Here is a 20,430-nt window from a genome sequence, read left to right on the forward strand (position 1 = left end):
TTTCATAACAACACGCCCGTGCTTCTGATCTGGCAACATGCGAGTTGTGGACTGGAGCGTTGTCGTGCAGGATGAGGTTACCTTTGCTGATCTTGCCTCGCCTCTTGATTTTGATAGCTTCTCTTAATTTCCTCAAAAGTAAAGCATAATAAGCTCCTATAATTGTGGTACACTTTCCCAGGAAATCTGTCATTGCTACTCCGTCCTGGTCCCAGAAGACTGTGAGCATGACCTTGCCAGTGGAGGGCTGCATCCTTGCCTTCTTTGGAGATGGTGAGTCCAAGTGCTTCCACTGCATTGACTGGGCTTTGGTCTCTGGATCATAGTGATGGACCCAGGTTTCATCCTGTGTAATCAGTCTTTTGAAAAACTTTGACTCATCTTCTTGGCACATCTCCAAATTCATCCTCGAGCACTCGACGCGTTCTTGCTTCTGGAATGGTGTGAGCAACCTGGGAAACCATCTGACAGACACCTTATGCATATGCAAATGATCATAAATGATAGTTTCCACAGACCCTGTACTAATCTTGACATCTTGGGCATTTTGATGAATAGTAATGCACCGATCTTCAAAAATGGCAGCCTCAACTTGACGGACAGATGCCTCATCAATGGCAGAAGGTGGCGACTAGGTCTGGGAGCTGTTTCCACAGACTTCGGGCCATGTTCGAATTCACGATGCCAGTGTTTTACAAGGTCATATGATGGGGCATTATCACCATAAGTTTCTTTCATTTCATCAAAAGTCTCCTGTGGTGTGCGTCCTTTCAAATACAAAAACCAGATCACTGCTCGACACTCAACAGGCTCCATTTCACTCCTGACTCAGTTCAGACACCTGTAAAACAGAAACTACGATTAGTTCAGAGCTGTAATTTGCCACATAACCTGTAGAGATATAAATCATTGCACATGCAAAATTTCAGCTAGATCAGACAACTGGAAGTGGGTCAAGGGCATTACTTATTGCACGCCCCTCGTAGTACAGCCAATTCTTTTATATATATACGGCATAATTCATGTTAACATACTGGTTCCCATTAGATCACCAAAGTTAAGCAACGTTTAGCCTGGAAAATAGGGGGTTCCAGGTACTGTATATGCTCTCTGCTTATCTTAGCATTGTTTCCAGTGGTCTAGCACTTCTTGCTACTGAATTCAAGCAGTGCCGATTCAGGAGAGGTGTGGTTGGAGATTGCGAAACCCTTGCCTCAAAATTATACACACTGTTACCCTTACAAGGGATATCCACTCTCTCTTGAAACTGAATAAAGGCATCATCAATTATATATATATATATATATATATATATATATATATATATATATATATATATATATATATATATATATATATACTAGCAAAAGTACCCGTCGTTGACTGGGTTCAAAAACAGACTACAGAAAATGGACTCTGATTTATGAAAGTATGATAGGTTATGAAAAGGAAGGGTTATAAAGAGATAGCATCGAATTTGGGGGTATCAAAACCAAAGCAAAATATGATGAAAGTAAAAATAAAATAGATAAACCCCATAATTTATTATACCATACCTGTTAACACTGAAATACTTATCACAATATTCTGTGGATCTATATTAAAAAACCTTGTTAAACTTTGTGACATATTTCCATTCTATGGAGGTCAGGCACGAACGAACACCCCATAATTTTATTATACCATATTTCTGCAAACTGAAACATAATTATCAAAGTATACTTACGCAGATAGATATGAAAAGTCTTTATTAAAGTTTGTGCCTATTTCCATTCTATGGAGGCCAGGCGCGAACGCAGACCCCACAATTTTATTATACCATTCCTATTTAAGTTAAAACATACTTATCAAAGTATTCTAATGTACATCTATATCAAAAACACTTGTAAACGTTGTTTTTTACTTTTTAAATTTTTTATTTCCATACTTTGTGGACCAGGCGCGAACGCAGACCCCACAATTTTAATGAACCATTGTTAATCCAGATCAAACTACCCATTCCTGTGTCTCGATACATCTATCATTATATGTGATCAGTTTTCTATGATAGTCAACCATATAGGAGCCTATTCGTGACCAGACACACACACAGCCGTTCAGCTTTATAATATATATATATATATATATATATATATATATATATATATATGAGAGAGAGAGAGAGAGAGAGAGAGAGAGAGAGAGAGAGAGAGGGGGGGTTGGGTGGTGGCATTTTGCTCTTTTCAACTTGCCAATTCGAAGTTATTTTTAACGATTCTATATTCAGGAACTACATTCTGAAGTTGATATTTTTTTATAAAGGAAAGTTTTGTTTATTTTATATATATATATATATATATATATATATATATATATATATATATATATATATATATATATATATATATATCTTCATTAATACAGGGAGAGAGAAGGGTGGTGGTTGTGGTGGTGGAGAGAAGGTAAGTGGAGGGAACTTCATACTTAAAAACCTGTGTCACAAAATATGATATGACAACAACAAATATAATAACATGTACATCAATTACAAAGCTGCCACCTCCACTGATACATGTTATAGCATTCTCTCTCTCTCTCTCTCTCTCTCTCTCTCTCTCCCTCTCTCCCTCTCTCTTTCTCCCTCTCTCTCTCTCTCTTACATACGCGCGTGCGCATACATGCTTACACATCAAACATGCCTTCTCCTTTTTCCTCTCTCACCCTCTCTCCCAACTGATTTATAATATAACTAATGACGCAATGCAAGCATCAATACATCAATTATCTTTTACTTAAGTTGAAATTAAATACCTCGATTCTTCGTTATTTCCTTCTTGCTATGTAGTTTTTAAAAAGATTTTTTGGGCAAATATTTTTATCAAGTTTAATTTTGCCATTTATTTTATTCTTTTAGATTTTTTTTTTAATTTTTAATTTTTTCTTAGTTTATTTTTGCGTTTTGGAATTTTATTCAAAAGAAATTTGTTTTTAAAGTTCTTTCATTTCTATTTCTCCAATTTATTTTCACTTTATAATATATTTAAAAAAAAAAAACGAATGAATAAATAGTTCTATATAAATCATGTTTCAATCCAAATTAATAGCATTTAATATTTCCTGGAATAGGGCTTTGATTCTGTCATTTATATTAAAAATCAAAGGTCATAAAAATCGAAATGAATTACTTTCAAGAAATTTCAACTTTAGAAAACATGGCAGTACTGAAAAAACAAACAAAAAAAAAAACAATATTAAACTCACCCACCCTCTTTCTCTTCATATACATATACATGTGTGTGTGTGTGTGTGTGTGTGTGTGTGTGTGTGTGTGTTTTATGCTAGCAGAATCTGTGTCCTAGCATTGCCCGAGAAAATTGAGGAACATTTTTTTTTTACATGGGAGTCACCTCATATCAAGGCCCAAAGGCCACTCGAGAATAAGGGTTAATGAATGTACGATGGTCACTGAGCCAACAATATAGTGATCGGTAGAGGTAGAAATTGGGTATAATTCGATTATTTAAGGGGACGGTTCAACAAGAACTTGTTTACATTGGACTTAAAGACGACCATGTTATAGTTAGTTGGAAAGCAGGCCAGCGGAACAAAGTTTAACGGGCGGGCAGTTTTGGGAAAGAAACTTTTTTCATGGAATTTGCGTTTAGATTTATGTACTGATAGATATTGTGTGTGATTGTTTATAGTGGTTGTAGCTAGACGAGTGCTTTTTGTGGAATTTTTGTAGAGGGGGAACTGCAGATTGAAGCTCAGACGAGCACTTGCCATGAAAATAACGATAAAGCAGAGACAAGCTAGGCAATATCTCTTCTGTGGGAAAGATATTGAAGGAGGAAAAAACGGCATCCCTACCAGGTTTCAGGGCTTTATGAAAATCTTGCTGCATCTCCTGGACTCCATTTTATTATCTTTATTTGTGTTTATTTATCCTTTTATTTATATAATTATATATTTTCAATTCAGGAATGGAAGGAATTAAAACATTTTCATTGCTGTCTATGGATATCTGGTACCAATGCCGCCTCCACAATATTACTATAAAAGCTCAATTATTTTGCATTTCCCAAATAATTAAAACTCAGATTATTAAATGTATTACTGTATGAAAACCGACTACAGGATTAATTGTGTTAATTTAGAAATGCGATCATTGCGCTATGACAACGGTTTGAAGCTGCGTATGGCGGATGAAACTAAATATTTTGCCTTGAGATTGAAAAAAAATTCTTTAAAAATCCCCAGAAAATGTCAAATTATTTAATGTTAAAAGTAATTTGGGTTTAAATTCTACTTAAGTTATTTAAATTTAAAGCAAGGTCAATTGCTGAAGACAAGGTGTGAAGCCATTTGATATAAGAAGCTAACGAGAATGAAAGATTATTATAGCAACGACAAGGTATGGCTATTGACTTTAGTCTTGAAAAAAACAAAACAAGATTAAAAGCAGGGGGAAACAGTCAGCAGGATAAGAGTTCCACAAGAAGCGACTGAAATAGGGAGCTGTATTACAATGAGGCATTAAAACAGCGAATTGATGGAGACTACTAGATTAATGAGTAAAATAAGTTGGAAAAAAAGAAACTAGGAATAGATCAGACAATTCTGTAGAAAAAATCCGTAATAGTATTTATAGAAAAGACTGAGACTAGCAACATCTTGTCTGTTAAAGACAGAGGTTGCAGAAAAGAAGAAAGGATGAGGCCAATTTAATTACAGATAAATTTCTGCATCTTATCAAGAACCTTGACATGGAACAGAGATTCACCAGCTTCTTGCAAAGAAACTGCTCGAATAGGAAAACTGTAAATTGGTGAACAAAAACTGTGTAGTATTCAGAACAAAGATATTTTGTACTAGCAGGGGGACCCGACATTGTCCAAGATTGAATAATGTCTTAAATTAAAGTTTAAAATGCAAAAGTCAAGTATCATGGTTTAGTTGTGTTCTAAAAAGAAACATTAATTATGAAAGCGCCTTTATCTTATAAACGAATCTATAGTTGATTTTATAGGCTGGGCCTTTCTGCTTGTGCGGTGATAAAACTTTTCAAATGCACTCACGATGTTAGTTTGTATAAAAGTGTTAACTTTAGTCAAAATCCGATTTCCTTCTCTAATTGGATTTTTTCGATTTTCGACACTTATCAGAAGCATTCTAATACAAGACCTATCTAACATCAAGTACCTTCTAATGAAATTTTAAAAAAATCGGCTTAGCAGTTTCAGAGTCCATAGGGAACGAACTCGCCCGCACACACGCTCACACAAAGTTCGTTTTATATAATAGTAGAGATAAGCATTTCGTTTATACAAAAAAAGATTGAAAACTTTACAATGAAAATTGTGCAAAATAACTTTGTATTATAATGTTTCCTTGACCAAAATAAATCTATGGAACTGTTTATTAATTTATATTTGCAACACGTACTGTTGTAATAATTTTTTTTCGCAATGTATTCCACATGTTAAGTGAGCAAGTGTACTTATGTCAAACTGAAGAACTATGAAAGAAGGATAGTAAAAAAGTGTTATTTGAAGCAATTCTTTTACAGTCTGCTATCAGAGTAGCAAAGTTGTAGGTCGTCATATATAGAAAAGATGATAAATAACATGGAATAACAATGATAATTTTATAGTAATACATATTTTTTTAAACAAAATTAAATTTAGAGGTTGTTTTATACCCGGAATACATACCATCGTTACGGTTTATGTTTGTTTTTGCACACAATAATGTCGGATGCACTATTTCAGTCTTTTCTGGTGAATATCTAGAAATATATATGCTTAATAATTGGGTTCAGTGTATGCAAGGATAGCGAGAGTACATGCAAAATAGGAAATAAAGAGCTCCTCTACTTTAGTTATTAATAAAAATAATGAAAATAAAATGTTGACCAGGACTAAATATTAAAATCCAAGAAATCTAAAAAATAAAAAAAAGTAAACATTTCTCTTTTAACGTCATCAATCAATAAAATAGAAATTGTTTATTCAACAAATTTTTATGTGCTTTTTTGTTAAAAAAATTAGGGCTCACTTATGTAGAGAAACACACACACACACACACACACACACACACACACACACACACACACACACACACATACACACACATATATTCGTGTGCCTGCGTTATAAAAATGACGGTATACTTTTCTCATTGCTTTCCAACTTACTTATATCTATCATTAAATTTGTAAAAAATTATTCTCTTGTTTACAAAAATACTAATACTTCAAGTTAGCTGCTACTGCTTGGTATGATGTCATTTCACAAATCATGGTTCCTGACTGGCAATTTAATTCACTCTAAAAAAAAAAAAAAGAGAAGAGCAGCTGTTATTATATTTATATCACAGAAGAAACGAATACTCAGGCCAGCTGCTGCTGATGCTTACGTTTATTGTTACTATTTACAGTTTCTCCCCACGGGACAGAGTTAGACACCAGGGTCGTTTTTTAATGTGGAGAAAAGGAATAAAAATAAAAATTGTCTCAGTCGTGAAGGATTTCTCATCCACTGACAGAGAAGAAGAAATTGAAGTGCAGCATCTGAAGAACAGATACTACACTTTGAGATATTACATTTTTTTTTTTATTCACAGGAAAAAAAATACAATTGGGAAAATGAACAAAAACTTTAGGCACAAGGCCAACTCAAAAAGAAGTATGAATGGTGAGGTTGGTTCATCCATCTCGTCTCTATTGTAAATTTTAAAAGATTTCTCTCTCGGCCAGCATCTTTTATCATGGTTACCCTTTTAAATTTGTATTTGTGTTTGTGTGGTGGAAGGGGGGGTGTTCCTACTTAAACCCCATTTTAAAACATTTTTTTATTTATATCAAAAAATACAAAAACGATAACAATATTAATAAAATTTCATTTGTGTCGAGGGACATGGGGGGGAAAAAAAAATTTGATCTTGACCCGAAGGTCAATCTGAAACTGTGAATCAATATGATGGGTAATAGGAAAGCAATTTGGAAGTCAAATCGTCCTACTAAGATGAAACGCAACTTCTTTAAAACTATCATTGCATCAGTTCTTGTCTATGGCAGAAGCACCTGGACTTTTATTTTTAAAGAAAATTGATGCCATCTACTCCAGAATACGAAAAGCTGCACCTGACATCTCCTGGGGGCAACAACTCTAGAAAGAACAATTCTATGGGTACCTTCTTTAGATATCAGTTCTGATGAGAGAGGGAGAAGAACAAGATTGGTACCCTTACAATTTTTTTTTCTATCGGGTCACCACATATCAAGACCAAGAGCCATTCAAGGATAAGGGTTAATGAAGCAGAATGATTATCAATCAAAAGATGATGAGCACTATGGGAGTACTAACACTGATCAATAGTATGAGTTGCATTTTTATTACTCATGGGGCGTTTTAGGATGAGAATTTGTTTACATTGAATTTGAAGATGACCAAGTTGTAATCAAGATGGAAGCAGTCTTGTTATAATGTGTTCCATGGGCGGAAGCCCTTGTAAATAAGCTCGGTCCATGGAAATTGATAATAAAGTTTAACAGGCCCACACTGTCAAGCAAGCTCTGACCCCTGTCTCATCATTGCAATGTTTCATCTCCATGCCTGTTTTACAAGTACTTTAATGGAATATGCTCTGATGAACTTATTGCACTTATGCACCCTCTTTGGTGTACATACATTGGACAAAGCAGTCTAGCAACAAAATCCCACTCCTTCATGGTAGAGGTCCCTAGATGCTGGAAAGCGTCTACTCTAATAGTTTCTTTGCTCAGACTGCTGGACTTTGGAATTCCCTCCCTATTTACTGCTTCTCAGACTGTACTAACATGCAGAAGTTTAAATGTAATGTGAACAAACATCTCACTCATCTCTTTACATAGTCACCTGTAGATATGGTCCCAAATAGTTGCTGCTTCAATCCAAGTGGCAATATGTCTTGTTTCGGATGAAGAGTAAAAAATTTGCAGTCTGTTTTATAAAGTTCTATTAAACGAACATAAGGGCATAATCATTGAGACATTATCATCTGAACCCGCTGAACTACTTCATTTGATCATACATTAAGAACATCACCAACATGACCTCCCATAACACCAAAGGCAGCCTGATCACTGCCATCGGCTGAGTATTCGCCTAGCTCCTGCCGGTGCTTGTGGAAATTCTGGACCCGTATCTAGGTGGTGATTGAGGCTGAAGGCGGCTACATTGGATAGATGTCAGCTCTACTACATAATCAAATTACTTTAATTGATTTTTTCAATAAAAGTTTTAAAATAAAGCTGTAGTGTCGTTTTCTTTAACTTTTATCGTTCCACCCTGTACATGCACAGTTATGTCCCTTTGATTGTTGATGCCCCTTACAACGAATGCATTTCCATACTAGTAAAATCTAATGCTTCAGCGGTTAGTGAAATGAGTAGAGGAGGTGAAAAATGTCTACTTGCACGTGGGAAACGAAACATTTTTTTTTTAAATATACAAGAAAATTCGCCTCATCTTCCATAACACCCGCGTACATATTCACACTATTGAACACTCGATTACAACAAGGCAGGTTCAATATACCTTCTCCCCATTCTGCCACACGCTTACCTCCTCCGCATCAATAACGTCCATCCTCACTTCCCATGCGCATGCGCCCTCGTGTGAGCGCTGAAGATGTTAGTGATAAGCAAAAAACACCAATTCTTGCAGTAAATGTGTCGGATATTAAAAAGGTGTAAATCTTTTCGTCTTTGACAGCTTCTTCTCTCGGAGGAGAATTTTCATGAACTCAGCTGCCCGGCTCGGTTGGAGAGCAGAGGAGGACGAACACAAACAGAATCAAATTATTATCGGGGAAAGAATAAAAAATGTTATAAAACACGTAAACACACGCTTAGAGACAGACACATACAACTATAGACATGTACCTAGAGGCATACACGCAGGCAGCAGAAACACACATATTGACATACGCACTCATATACAGACGGACAAAAAGTCGAAAAAGAAAACACAGAGATACACATATCACAAGCATAAGCACACCTACAGACTTGCATGCACACACCTACAGGTAGAGCAAACTCTTCACACATGTGGACATAGACACACCTACAGACAGACAGGCAGCTAGACTCACCTAGAGACCGACATCCACACAACTATAGACATACTCGTTCACACTCTTACAGACAAACATGGGTATATATACATATATATATATATGTGCAACGCTTCAAGTGCAGGTAAAGAAAAAAGAAATTTTCATTATTTCAATTTGTGCGGCTAATGCGACACTCCTACTAATGCCTGTTTTTTCTTTAATTTTATTTTAAAAAATCGAGCCGTTATCAAGACCTATGGACTGACACACTCTCGCTTACAGAATTCCACCATGCGGACAAGGAAAAGGAAAAAAAACAGACTCTTCATTGATAAGGATGTATGCCATCGAAATATATCTGATATAAACAAATAAATATGTTTATTTAAAAAAAAATGCGTTGTTTTTAGCCTTCCAAATGTATCCATGTGTGTGTGTGTGTGTTTTGTCATAGTTTCAAAATTTCAAAGCACCTATCTTATTTGATGAAATATGTTTGAAGTCTGTAATAATGAGACAAAGTTGTAGATGCTATATAAAAAAATAGAGTTAGAAAAATTACATTTCCAGAAAAATTATGAAAGGAAGAATACAAGATACTACAAAATGTACCAACACGTACAACAGGGCATACAGTTGTAATTCCTTCCTGTTTGTTCACAATCTCTTTCGAAGGTTAAAAATGACTCATGACAATAAATATTCTAAAGCTACTTACCTGCTGTTTTTGGAGAAGTATATTTCATTTTGCTCAAAGGAGACACATTATCATGCAAGTCTGCATTCGAACTTGGCATCTATATTAGAGAAATATTTTACTTTATTTTATTTATGACAGGGAAGTTATAGACTATATATATATATATATATATATATATATATATATATATATATATATATATATATATATATATATATATATTTCCTAAGTAATTGATCACTAATGTTGTTTGAAACTAATTGTTGTGGTGGCACCCACTCATTTACATATGTGGATAATATTACACATAAATAGCAAGACTCGGTTAGTCTGAGTGTGTGTTAACCAGAAGCCACCGAAGGTCGAGCCGAAAGCAGATATATTCTCCAGCCAAGACGTTCTTACCTGACAACCATTGTGTAAATATACTGTAAATATACTTTTTCTAATACACTTCTTATTGACCTACCTTTGTTTGTTGAGTCTTCATTTGTATTGCCTTATACGTTATTTGGTTCAACCTGCAAACATAACAGTTGGCGACGAAGATGAACGTCAAACATAACACTAATAAAAGTTAACGTGTTTTTCTATATTAACTTTTATGTTTTTAGAAATCACATGTTCAAGTATATTTTACTCACACGCAAAATCGCCATTTTTCATGTTGTATTATCAAAGAAGAAACAGAATGGCAATCGTGAGTTGAATTTACATATATATGCATTTATTCGAAGATAAACGTAAAAAGGTGTTATGGAACATTTAACAACGTAAGCCCTGAAGAAATAATATATTCTTTAACCCAATTACAATAAGAATAGAACGCATGTTGGCAGGCTCGGAGAAATAGAAATATGTAAGAGCAATGAAAAAAAATATTACTTATTTTATGTTACTCTATGTTGTGGTGTACTTGAAGTCTATAAAACTGCTACCAGAAAAAGTGTCAATTAGACAGAGCATCAGTGTTTGCAAAGATAGACACTTGGTCATACCATGTCCGATGGCTTTAAACAACAAGCCAGAAAGAGATTGAAATATTCTAAACTCCACACGTTGAGTGGAACGAGTTTTTTTTTTTTAACTTACGAACAAGGTGGTGCCATAATGTTTGTAATGTTGACCAGAAAAACTCGGATATAATTCCAAGGGAGATAATTATGCCCCAATTGATCACGTACAAAATGAGCAATAAATTAAATATGAGCACCATGTTTATCATATTTAATGAAAATTCTTAAATGGACAAATGATATATAACTACACAAAATGTTGCATATATCTACTTGTATTCATACATGTATATGCGTCCCTATGTGTACATGACGAGTGCATGCGTATGCGTATTCTGACTTATAGATAATATTGTTATTTGTTTTTGTTTCTTAGGATACAAAAGTCCATTTTTATATTTCCCAGGAATATTTTCTCAAACCCAGGAATTCCCAACTGACTAACGCCATTAACTAAAATACATATATTCTTTGCCTTTTTCAATCGAGCTTCTTTTGTTTCTGTTATTTTTTTTGTTTTAATCTTGGCAAAGCATCGCTTCAACCATATTTTTTAAACAATATTTTTCTCCATACTTTTTTTAATATTGCCAGTAAAAATCAGTTTCTGTTTTTGTTTCAAAAATGGTTTTCTTATCACAAACAACTTACAGTAATATTCCTCTAAATATATCTTAGAAGAACTTATACTTGAGGCGCATGCGAGACATTGTTTGACATTCGGTCAATTAAAATATTAATATATTTTTGATTATATATAATTCAGCTTATGTTTGTATCCACAGGGTAAGTATTCGGAGAATCTATTTATATAATAGTGCCCAATAATAAATAGAGCTATTATATTTTATAGTAATATTATTTATAATAATTATTTTAATCATACAAACATATCAAAGCTACACATTCACTTGAAATTATATATATATAAGGGATTTAGACCTGTGGAACAAATTAGATTTGGTTTTCAGCTGGTAAAAATAGCTGCTAAGAGGTCAAAATTTAAAAATATGTCGACTAAACGTGTTATTTCTATGCATGTGCATATATACATTTATGTCTTTAACAAAGTTATTTTATAATTTTTTGTATACGTATAAATTTAGGTCAGTTGGTAATGAACAAGAATAGAAAACTATATGTTTTGGCTTCGATCCTAGCTGATGGCAATCAAGTCATATCATTTTTAACCTTTGGAATTTATACTAATGACATGTAAGTATGTAATAATGTTTTTCTTTGAAATGAATTTTTTCGAAGATACACTATAATAAAGTTGCATCAAGCTGACTACAATCTGATTGTCTTCAAGTCCAATGTAAACAAGTTCTTGATGAACCGTGCCCCTAAGTAACCTAATTTACAAAATTCCCACTACTTATGCTTACTACGCTATAATCACATTGGCTAATGTATACCCATTAACACTTATCCTCGAGTGACCTCCGGGCCTTGATAAGTGGTGATTCCTGTGTAAACAAAAAGTATTGTTTAATTGTCCTGTATTCAGATATTAAATCACTTTATTTCAATTATCATAGAAAGATAAAAGGGTTGGTTTGCCACAAAATAAACAAGACAAGACTGTAAATATGTTTTAACATTAAATAACTCCCAAAAGGTTGATATGCCATAAAGTAAACCAAACCATTTTTAATGATTCCAAAAGTGTTATGTCTTAAAAGTTCAAAGAGATAAATCTTGTATTGCACTTTCAGACCTTCAACTCAGATCAAGCCAGAGCATCTGCTTGTTTTCTGTTCCAAACAAACCGAAAAACAGTTGACAGTCTACTCCAAAAAAAGGGGGGGTAGGAGTAGTGTTGGGACAGTTAATCAGAATCAGAATCGAGAATTGGAAAAATTGGAACTTTTTGGGGTATCGGAATCGGTATCAGAATCGGAAAAAAAATAGTGATTATTTCCCGATGCCTAAAACGATTACTTTAATTATCTTATTTTTTATTTGATTTTGTTAAAAACCAAATCTTCCACTGCTGATAGTAACAATAAAAAAATATTTATTGATTTTAAACAACAAATAAAGCTAAAAGCTATAGATCACCCTTAACAATTTTTGTTTTCGTGTTTTTTGAGAAATTATATGCACAACTAACATGCGTTTTTACAGTAATCGAGGAAAAAAATAAAAATTTTATAGTTAAACAAGCCACGCATGCGTGGTCCCCCTCTTGTGCTGCATGTGAGATGACGCCACAAAAAATAGTGAAGACATGATGAATTGGAGAAGTGTGAAGGGCCAACGTTGCCTTCACATTTTCGCCAAGTTTCAGAAAAATCTAATGGATGGGACAAAAGTTATGGGGTAAAGTTATTTTTTTGCAATTTGGGGGCATTTGTGACCCCTTTTGAGCTCCTGGGAACGACAAATCCCAATGAAAATGGATACAGTTTCACGCCTTAAGACATGTATATTTGAATTCAGCATCATGGAAAACTACTGAGAGCTCCAAAAAAACATGTTTTTTAGCCCTAAAAGTCCCAGAGGGATGCGAACCAGAATTTTGCCAGGGTCACCCATACTGGATTTATATTAAGAACAATAGCCTCCACATTTTGGCCAAGTTTCAGGAAAATCTAATGAATAGATCAAACACTATGGGGGAAAAAATATTTTGGGGCATTTTTTTTACCTCTTTTGAGCCCCTGGGGACGCTGAATCTCAGTGTAAATGGATAACAGTGCAGTTTCAGGCTTTAACACATATATATTTGAGTTGACCGCCATGAAAAACCACTATATAGTCAGACATATCAAGTTTTTGTTGAGAAATATGAAAAAAGAGCCACAAAAAGGGGCGTTTTTAGCACTAAAAGTCCCCGGGGGACGCAAACCAGAATTTTGCCAGGGTCACCCATACTGGATTTATATTAAGAACAATGGGCTCCACATTTTGGCCAAGTTTAAAAAACATTTAATGGATTTATCAAAAATTATGGGGTAAAGCGTGTCATTTTTTTGCCATTTTGGGGCATTTTTTTTTTATCTCTTTTGAGCCTCTGGGGGGCGCTACGGGAATTTTTGTAAAAATAATTTTTTTACTGTGCACATCTATTTAAAGAAATACAATCCGCGGCAATATTTCAGGAAAAACTAATGGACGGTTATCTGGGTAATAGTCCTGACTAACGGATGTACGGACACATGGAATCACAGACATCACTGAAAACATAGGTCCCTCTCCGATAAATCGGGGGACCAATATTTAGAGATTTATAAAGAATTGGAATCGGAATCAGTAATTTAGTACCGAATCGGAAAACCTATTGGAATCGTCCCATCACTAGTTTTGAGGGTCTTACTAGCCTGCCCACATTTCTTATTTCTTAATATCTAAAATTGGTGGATATGCTTATAAAGAAACAGAAAAGCCAAACCATTATTCTGAAACTTATTGCCTACAGAAGCATCTTAATGCTTGATTCTACTTGAGCCACGTGTGTGTGTGTGTGTGTGTGTGTGTGTGTGTGTGTGTGTGTGTGTGTGTGTGTGTGTGTGTGTGTGTGTGTGTGTGTGTGTGTGTGTGTGTGTGTGTGTGTGTGTGTGTGTGTGTGTGTGTGTGTGTGTGTGAGCCATATTGTTTCCAACATTTTATGTATTCATATCATCATTGAAAGGTCTTCCGCTTCTGGCTGTCGTATGAGAGTGTGTAGGTTGGGAGGTACAGCCATGTCTCCAAATTTGGTTTTTTGCCCATTACACCTATCCATTTATCTGAAGACTCAAGATTATATTTCTCTCTCCTTCTCTTTCCCTCCTCCTCTTTTTCTCCCTCACTCTCTTTCTTCTGATATCTTTTTTTTTTATCAAACTATTACCTTTTAACTTATGCACAAGGTATTTTACTTTTGTTGTTGTTGTTGTCCTCAGTTTTATCTCTTGCTCCCCCCCTCCTCTTTCTCCATTATATTTTTTTCAGCCATTTTGTTTTAGCTTTTTTTTTTTTTCTGAGTTTTTCATTTTTTATTTTGGGTCCTCTTTTAGCTCAGAGTGATTGATGAAAATTCAATCTAGTTTCCTCCCTAGGAGGATATAAAATGAGAACCAAAGCCCCCCCCCTCCCTTCCGTTTCTTTTTCTCCTAACCCACACATCACCGTTTTTTGCTATATCCTACTCTGCCAAAGGAAATAGAGAGAAAAAATATGAAAGAAATTAAAAAAAATATATATATAAGGATAGTTAGGGTGTGTGTGAGAGAGAGAGAGAGAGAGAGAGAGAGAGAGAGAGAGAGAGAGAGAGAGAGAGAGAGAGAGAGAGAGAGATATTCATATGAGATGAAAAATTAACGAAAAAAATCATATCGTTTTTTTTTAAAAGACCCTCTCCCCCCTAAAAAGGTGGAAATGTCCAAGGAAGAAAATTTATGACATTTAATGGCAGCTGGTCGGTTAAAGAGAGAGGCAAGAGCGACAGAGAAAAAATGGAGAAATATCCTCTTTACGTGCAGGAAAGGATAATGCATATTTTGTTAAATAAAACAGACTTGAATCTTCACAGGAAGTTTTAATATACTTTTGGGTCAATTATATTAGTGAATCAGAAAATATTTTGGGTAGTGAAAATAGAAAGCTCGATATTCTTAAAATAGAGCAGCAATAATAATAATAATAATAATAATAATAATAATAATAATAAAAATAATAATAATAGCAAAAATGATAATAACAGTAATAATAAATAACAATAATAATAACAATAATAATAATAATAACAGTAATAATAACAATAATAATAATAACAACAGCAATAATAATAATAATAATAATAATAATAACAAAAATGATAATAACAGTAATAATAATAATAATAATAACAATAATAATAACAACAGTAACAATAATAATAATAATAATAACAGTAATAATAATAATAATAATAATAATAATAATAATAATAATAATATATTTTCAGATGATGTTTTTATTATACAGAATAACACAACATTTGTTTTAAATGCAGTCTCATTTCTATTAAGAAAACAGCCATAATAATATTGGAGAAAAACACAGCTGCACGTGTTGATTATATATATATATATATATATATATATATATATATATATATATATATATATATATATATATAACACTATACACGGAATTTTTATAACAAGAAACAGAAAAATTTACAAAGCTTGTTTTAATACTTAATGTTAATAGATTATTAGTAAACAACAATAATTCTTTAAAATATAACGTGTTTTTAGGCATTTATTTTAGTAGAATTCAAAGATATTCACACATGACATGATTATTTCCCTTTAATGTATATGAGTATTTCGTGGATAAAGGAGAAAATCTCCATTTGCAAGTCCCATACAAAATAGAATACATTTGTGCCAATAACATCGTGGAATGAAGAAATTTTAAAAAGTCAAGTATGAATATGCTACTTGAGTCTAATCTGCAAAATAATGTGTATGTATGTATGTATATATATGTGTGCGTGTGTGTGTGTTATAAAATGAACTTAGCTTTCATAGTTTTACCGGTCGTTAAAAATGTAGCTTTATGCGTGTTTTGACATTAAGGTGAGACTGAATAAGATAGGCGCCATGTTGATTTATTTCTTAATTTATAAAGTTATTTACTGACATTTTTAAATCTTACTTTCTATTTGTTTGTTTTTTAATTAATAATTTTTATTCTATTATCATTCTTATTTATTTACTGGCATTTTGTACATCAATTATGTGTACAACAAGTAAGAATTAACATATGTATAGATATATGTGTGTATATGTACATATATATATATATATATATATATATATATATATATATATTATATATATATATATATATATATATATATCCTTGGAATCCATATTAAATAGAGAAATAGTAAATCACCTCAGCAGAAACAATCTTCTTAGTGACACACAATATGGGTTTCCGTTCTGCAAGATCTACAGCAGATGTGCTAACGGTTATATCTCACAGGATTAGTGAATCTCTTGACAAAGGCTTCCTTTCTAGGGCAATTGCTCTTGACATATCAAAGGCCTTCGACAAGGTATGGCATAAGGGCCTACTTCACAAGATTTCCAGCTACGGTATAACTGGAATGCTTTCTCAATCATTAAATTATTTCTCTCGGATAGGCTCATAAGAGTAGTGGTTGATGGACAACAATCAGAGGCCTGCAGTATTAATGCTGGAGTCACTCAAGGGTCAATCCTAGGCCCAACTCTCTTTCTGATCTACATCAATGACCTCCCTAAACACATACTTAAATCATTCGTTAACATCTATGCTGATGACACGACCATCTACGGCAACACATCAAATTTTAATGCATCTAAAACCAAACTCTTATCTTTGCATCATCAACGCTCTGATCCCCATCTGGCATCAATTGAAATGGAGGCTCTCGTCTAGGAGAAGCCCCGTGTTTTGACAAGCTTCTGGGTTTGTCTTTTACTCCTGATCTTGAAATGGAAACACGTACATCAAGTCTGTTGCCAAGGTCGCTGGAAAGATGGTGGGATCCTTCTACTGCTCCAGAAGATATCTCACTACTGATGCATTCTCTATCTATATAAAAGCCAAGTACATCCAAGGATGGAATATTGCTGCCATATCTGGGCAGGAGCTGCTAAAAGCAGCCTATTCTGCCTTGACAGAGTACAAAATAGACTTTGTGGCTTAGTGGGGGGATGCCCTTTTCTCTACGCTGCAACCTCTCTCCCACAGAAGAGACGTTGCGAGCCTATCCTTGTTTTATCGTTATTTCCATGGCAGGTGCTCGTCTGAACTCCAATCTCTGGTCCCCTTCACCAAATCTTTCATGAAAAACACCCGTCTAGCTGAATCCACTGTGAAAAATTTCCCCCACTCTTTATCTGTGCCCAAATCAAAACGTGGATTCCATGAACAAAGCTTCTTTCTTAGAACTTTGGATATCTTCAAGTCCAACGTAAACAAATTCCTAATGAACCGCCCCCTTAAGTAAACACTTCATCAAATCTCCACACTAACGTAATGTACTTTCAATAACCTTTATCCCTGAGTGGCTTCCGGGCCTTGATAAGTGGTGATCACCGTGTAAAAATATATATATATATATATATATATATATATATATATATATATATATATTGGTAAAAAAACAGAGGAAAAAGTGCTAGATACGATAATAAAAACATACATGTGTGTGTGTGTGTGTGTATTATTGATTGCTTTTTTCTCGATTTTTTAAACTTAATCCGTGCTTAAACGGCAAAGCAAGTATTTATTTATTTTATAACAGATTCTTGCGTTTTTTTGTTGTTTTTTTTTTTTGATAAATTTGACCTGCAATAATGACGCTCAACCTTTCTGTAACATACTATACTTTACTTTTGTAAACACGCACTCTTATCAATATACCACCGTGTTGTCTTATTTATTATTAGCTTTTTAATATCACAACAAATTTCCAGTTCTTGCTATTTAGGTTACAAGGGAAAACTAATTTGAAGATTTACCAATCGATATTTGAATCTCTTTGTTCTCATATATTTTTTGTCAGTGTTGTTCTATTTCTGTATTTTTCACTTTTAGAATCGCATCATGTGGTTATTATAGCTACACTAAATTATATCTATACATTGAGGGTATTGCTAAGGCTGCTGCAAAGTAGGTGGGCTGTCTCTACCGTGCTAGAAAGTTACTTACGCCTGAGAGTTGCCTGTACCTCTACAAAGTCACCATTCGCCGATTTATTCAGTATTGTTATGACATTTTTGCTGGTGCATATACTACTAGTTTCCCCCTCTTAGACAGAGTTTAAAAGAGAGTTGCCAACCTAGTAGAGCGTGCACTATCAGCTAGGCTTCATCTAACTGTCCCATCGATTAACTTATATCTCTCTGCCTGTTTTAATGGTGGATGCTCCGACGAACTACAAGCCTTTGTGACCCTCAATTTAAATATCCCCGACAAACCCGACAAGCAGCAAAATTCCACCCCTAGACATTAGAAAATCCTAAATGTAAAAAAGCCTTCTACTCTAATAATTTCTCCTTTAGGAATGCTAGACTTATGAATTCCCTTCTGGTTTCTTGTTTCTCTGACTGTACTGACATGCAGAAGTTCAAGTGTAATGTAGCCTGATAAAACATATCCTAGGGCCACCATATCTCGGAGTCCTACTATATATATATATATATATATATATATATATATATATATATATATATAATAGAGAGAGAAAGAAAAAGAGAGAAAGAGAGAGAGAGATTAAGTTGATGCAAAAATAATGCCGTTTTTTATATATAAGTTGAACGTCAAAAAACAACATTATTTTTACACCCACCTTATATATACACACAAAAATATTTTATTTTTGTAATTTGCATTGTATTTTGTGTAAGTTTTAAGTAAGACTATCACATGGAATCATCTATATGCAATTATTTTTATTCATGCTTCTTTGTTCATATATATATATTCTGATTGAAACAAGAAATTGTTTTTCTTTCTTTACACTATTGATTTCCATGTGTAATTAATTTCCGAACCTGATGCAAAATTATGATGCAAAACCCAATTGCCTATTCTAGAATTCTAATAGTATTTGGTTCATCTGGGAAGCAACAACTGAAATTTGATGATTCAACAGGGATTCGTTCTACCAAAAGTAATTGCCATTGTACATAAATTAGATGTTTGATAACGTACATAAGCTGCAGTATATTAGATTCATGCAACATTGGTGGCTTTAAGCTAAGAGTTCAGAGTATTTCCGATTGTCGGGTAATCTTGGACTCATGACATTTTATTTTTGGTAAATTTAAATGTTGTTTAGGATGTTAACCACGTATAGTATTGATTAATTAAGAATTAAAATTGCAGAATTAAAATTTAAAAATTAGAATCCCTACATTAAAATTCCAGAAAATTCCAAGATCAGAATTCCAGAATTAGAATTGCAGGATTAGATCCTTGAATTAGAACTCAAGCATTAGAATTCCAGAATAAAAATTCCCGAATTAAAATACCAAAATTAGAATCCTAGAATTAGAATTTCCAAATTTAGAATTCTACAATTAGAATAGCAGAATTAAACTTTTCAGAATTAGAATAGCAGAATTAAACTTTTAGAATTAGAATAGCAGAATTAAACTTTCAGAATTAGAATAGCAGAATTAAACTTTCAGAATTAGAATAGCAGAATTAAAATTCCAGCTGCATTATGTTTGCTTGCTTGTTACTGATACATTCATTATTTAACAACTTTATTCAACACCTTAAGTTAAATATCATGAGTTTACAATAGCACAGCATTAACAAAGTAGCTATGAAAGATTTCAAAAAGGCTTTATTTTCTTTATTGATGAGTCAACACTTATCAAGGCCCAGAGCCACTCATGGATAAAGGATAATTACTTACGAGGACAATTAACAACGATATTTTATTGACATTAGATTTACTGATGACAATGTTGGAGCTATCAGGAAAGAAATCTTGTTAGAATGTGTCCCACATATGGGAAGTGTATCATTGAAATTGCGTTTGATATTAGGCACACAAGGGAAGACTTCTTTGCAGTGACGAGTTATTGCTGTGAAAGAGAAACCAGAAATTTAAATGAAAATGAAGTTGACTTAAAATGAAAATGAAGTTGG

The 20,430-nt window shown here is 33.6% G+C and overlaps 1 protein-coding gene and 1 long non-coding RNA gene across 4 annotated transcripts in view; one reads left to right on the forward strand and one right to left on the reverse strand.

Moving 5' to 3' along the window:
* LOC145242021 (uncharacterized) overlaps positions 1 to 9,880 on the reverse strand; it is a 270,257-nt gene extending 260,377 nt beyond the window's left edge. Inside the window, exon 1 of the long non-coding RNA XR_013862638.1 lies at positions 9,800 to 9,880. This is a non-coding gene — a long non-coding RNA (uncharacterized LOC145242021). The remainder of the gene's footprint in view (positions 1 to 9,799) is intronic.
* LOC145242020 (protocadherin beta-15-like) overlaps positions 1 to 20,430 on the forward strand; it is a 184,959-nt gene that overhangs the window by 79,039 nt on the left and 85,490 nt on the right. The window lies entirely within an intron of this gene.

This window comes from Euprymna scolopes, chromosome 21 (assembly GCF_053919585.1).
Source record: "Euprymna scolopes isolate OS-2025 chromosome 21, ASM5391958v1, whole genome shotgun sequence".
Lineage (NCBI taxonomy): Eukaryota > Metazoa > Mollusca > Cephalopoda > Sepiida > Sepiolidae > Euprymna > Euprymna scolopes.